Source organism: Oryza glaberrima, chromosome 11, assembly GCF_000147395.1.
Source record: "Oryza glaberrima chromosome 11, OglaRS2, whole genome shotgun sequence".
NCBI lineage: Eukaryota > Viridiplantae > Streptophyta > Magnoliopsida > Poales > Poaceae > Oryza > Oryza glaberrima.
In genome coordinates, this window is record NC_068336.1 from 9,234,598 (window position 1) to 9,238,910 (window position 4,313).

At 40.4% G+C, this 4,313-nt stretch overlaps 1 long non-coding RNA gene across 2 annotated transcripts; it reads right to left on the minus strand.

Annotated features, from left to right (window-relative positions):
* Positions 1–283: 283 nt before the first annotated feature.
* On the minus strand, positions 284–2,689 carry LOC127753652 (uncharacterized). Of its 2 annotated transcripts, XR_008012664.1 has the most exons (4): positions 2,130–2,683; positions 1,928–2,060; positions 1,253–1,344; positions 284–507 (listed from the first exon to the last, which is right to left on the minus strand). It is a non-coding gene; the product is annotated as an uncharacterized LOC127753652 (long non-coding RNA). The 2 variants fall into 2 exon arrangements; XR_008012663.1 differs by having other exon boundaries at positions 1,253–2,060; positions 2,130–2,689.
* Positions 2,690–4,313: the final 1,624 nt, after the last annotated feature.

Genomic DNA, 4,313 nt, shown 5'->3' on the forward strand with positions numbered 1-4,313 from the left:
CTATAACGTTTTTTAACCGTCATAAAACGCTTATGGGCTCGTGTAACCTAGCCCAAGCCCAACCTTTGTGACGAAATTAAACGTCACGGATGGTTGCCACGTGGCCACCAACATGGCAGGTGACATGGTCGTTTTGACATGTGTGCGATGACGTGTCAATGATGACGTGGCAGCTGACGTCAGCAAATTTTTTTATACGGCTCATTAATTTTTAAACAACCCATTATTTTTTTTATATTGGTCCATTGATTATTTAATGACGGCCCATTATTTAACTGTAAAATTTATATGATCATAACTATTTTTATTTATATTGGATAAATCATCGAAGTTACAGCTCAACGGTACATTTAAACCAAAAAAAAAGGTGCAATGGCAAAAAAAAAAATGAAGTTCACACAATTGTCTCACTAATTAAAGCTATCTACAGCTTTCTACATGTAGAACTGATTCATTGGCCGTTTCTCTTTTCCCCTGTAATCTGTAAATCCTTTAGTCTTCTATATCCTGCAAAAACAAAAATCAGGCAAGGTATATTAATGATTCATTTGAGGTAGTGACCATGTCGAAAGTCAGTGTTCACATTTCAACAGAAATATTCAAAATCCAAGTAAAGACTAAGTGTTCTAAAATGATGTGCATGTCATCAAGGAATTACTAGATAGCATGCTCTATACCAACTTTTTGGAACTATTCAACTCCTGAATAATTTGCATACTTAACTGCTCTTGATGAATATTCTCTAGATAGCATTGGCCATTGGATGTTACTAGATGAACAAGCGCGGCTTCACGCTGCGCACGTTAATATGTGGATGATGGTGCAGAAAGTGCAAAACAGATACATGTTAAGCAAAGAAGAGAAGAACAACAACGGAAGGGGAAGAAAAGAAAAGGGAGGCATAAAAATAACATAGAGAGCATGATCAACTGTTCTTTTCAGTGCCCACTTCTCCATTGTCATTTTGGAATTAAGACCTAGTCGCAATATTAACACATTTTGGAAACAAGAACAAAGTAAGCTTGTTAGTGTCCCATGGCTTCAAACAGGGAAGGATTGATGGCATCATATTACACATCAACACAAGTAATAAATGTCACCCATCTAACATAATTCATTACGCTTGGGAAGATCATTCGGACTGAAAATTGAGCTGTTTCTTTTATGGCAAGTATGTTACTCCCTAACAATACATGCTTGCAAGAGCTTTTATCATTTCCCACAAACCTAAATAGATGTATGATGGAATTACCTCTCACAGTTGTAGGCAAGTGAAGCCTCTGCTAAACGTCTCTTTTCCCCCTCTGTACTCCTGATGCTTCCAGTTGTCAGAGTATCATCCATCTGCAAGCACAAGAATAATTCATAGTGAGAAACAAGACCATCTTCAACCATACGAGGAAGACCATCTTTAACCATACGAGGAACAAGAAATAACAAATTTGCACTTATTTTTCTTTTCTTTTTTTTTTGACGGCAAGTGGATATGGTTTTGTTCCAACCACATCTGGACAATTGTTTCATTGTTGTTTAAGCGCCACTTAAATTACTCACATGACAAATAGATGAGATTATCAATGAAATAAGGAATCGGTCTGAGTTAAGCTAGATTAGAACTGCGTTCTCGCAAGCGAAAAGCAACAGAGTTGCTTGGGGGTGGGGGGTCAAGATTAATCATTCATGGGTCAGCAATTAAAACAGGATGAGAATCTTTCTTGCTAAGCCTGAGCTGATGCAAAAGTAAGGGCGTCCATGCCAAATGAACTAATAAGGCACAGTAAATAAAAATGCACATTATCAGTAAACATAATTCTCCCATTCTTCATTGAAGCTGGTTACCTGAAAAAAATGGCATGCAAGAGAATGGCGAGAAGAGGAAAAGAACATCAGTATCTTAGTGTTTGAGGATACAAGAGATGAGCACAACCTTGGCTGAAGAAAATCAACCCACCATGTGCCGAAACACACCAACCTGATGCACATGCGCAGGTACATATCCATCGAGCATTTGACAACCCGAGCAAAACCAAATTAGATGGAACATCCTGATTCACAAATTCCTGGCAACACAACCATTCACCGATTAAGATCAGCATTAGCGCACAAATCAGGGTGAAGAAGGGGCTTACTTATCCAAATGAGGAGGCTGACGATGTCAAGTTTGATATTTTTGCGGGGATGAAGTGCTGCAACCGGCCGGGTCCTCCAGCCACTGTCAGGACCAGAGCGATGGAGAGACTTCCTGGATCTGGTCGTCGTGGTGGCTTGGGTGGAGCAGATCGGGAAGGGCCGGCGGGGAGGGCGTGAGGAGGAGCTCAAGGCGGCGACGTCGGAAGGGAAGCCGGTGGAGGCCGAGGGCGAAGAATGGCGCCCGTCGTTGTGGAGCTGGCTTCCAAATCCGGCCGGGGGCAGCGGGCTCCGGAGTAGACGAGGGCGACGACGTCATGGAGGTTGGGGACGTCGCCGCGACCGCGAACAAAGTGGACTGCCGCCGGAGGAAGTCGTCGAGCACGCCGGCACCGGCACACACCGCCGAGCCCATCCTGATGAGCGAGGAGGCGGCGCGGGGCGTCGGCGGTCGGCGGTCGAGGCCGCTGCCGCCGATGCCGAGCCCGCCGCTGCCGTCGGTGAGAGAGAGAGAGGAGAGGAGGAAAGAGTAAGAGGCTGAGAGGAGAAGAGAGGAGAGGATAGGATAAGGATGGGGAAGTGAAAATATAGGAGAGAATGGGAGAGAGAAGACGAGATGAAAAAATTTGAAGGGAGGAGGAGGGGGAAAAAATTTAATTTTAAAATATTGAAACTTCGAATCAAATTTTATCATATTAAATAAATTTATGTGAAAAAACTGTCAAAAACAAAGTTGTAGAACTCATTGAGATCTACCAATTTTCTTTTGGCATTTCTCTATCTAAGTTTGATTGTACTATATAAAATTTGATTTTTAAAAATATAAGCAATTCAAATAATTTTTTGGGTAGTAAATGACTTCAAATGGGAAAGTCATCAACAATAAAATTATATAACTTATCAAGGTCTACAACTTTAGTATTGGTCATTTTTCTATAAGATTTTGTTTGAACGGTATGAATTTGAATTTCAAATTATGACAACTTCAAACAGCATTTACAAGTCCTAGATGATTTGAACTGAAAAGGTTATCAATAACAAAGTGGTATAACTTATCAAAATCTATAACTTTTATTTGGATCATTTCTTCATCCGACAATGTGATTTGTAACATTGTTCACAAAATGTACATATCTCTTACATAGTTTATAAACTATAAGAGAGATATATAAATTTTGTGAATAATGTTACTATCACTTTACCGAATGTGTTGGCGGATGGCATGAGGCCCTTCGACCAAATCTGCCGAAACCCGTGGCGAAGACTATGGAGCAAGAACGGCGAGAGGCGAAGAGTCGTGCGAGTACCTTGCCAGGCCAGAGGCGTCCCAGGCGAAGGGTGCAAGGCGAAGAGCATTGCCGAAAGAAGACGGCTTCGCCATGGCAAGTTCGCCTCCGCGAGGGTCGAAGAAGCCTTTCCGGCCCGTCAAGCCTGGGGGCTATAGAGCCGGCGATCGCCCGACAGCCCATCAGGGGCCCATGAGCCTCCATAACATTACGTACCCCTGTAAATGTCCCTTTCGTAAGGGTAATCATGTAAATTCCCCTGTATAACCTAAACCCTAGTAGTAAGAACCTGTAATGGAGCTATAAATAGTCCCCTGGGACCATGTAATAGGGGGATCCCGAGGGAGAGATTCAAAATTTAATACACTTCGTTTCTTTCCCACCACTGTTGAGTATTCACGTCTTTCGACGTATGCGGTTGTCGTTTTGACAACAGAATGAATAAATGACCAAAATAAAAGTTATAGACATTGATGAGTTATACAACTTTGTTGTTGATGATATTTTCAGTTGAAATCATTTAGTATTTGAAAATGTTGTTTGAAGTTGTCATAATTTGAAATTTAAATTCAAATTATTGAAACAAAGTCACATAGCAAAATGACCAAAACAAAAGTTGCAGATATTGATGAGTTATACAACTTTGTTGTTGATGACTTTTTCATTTGAAATCATTTAGTATTTAAAAATGTTATTAGAAGTTGTCATAATTTGAAATTCAAATTTTATATAGGTCAATAAAACTCATATGGAGAAATATTCAAAATATGATTGGTAGATCTCAATAAGTTATACAACTTTATTTTTGACAACGTTTTCACATAAGTTCATTTACTATGATAAATTTTGATTCGAAGGTTTAATATTTTGAAATTAATTGAAAGGAGGGACGCAAAATGG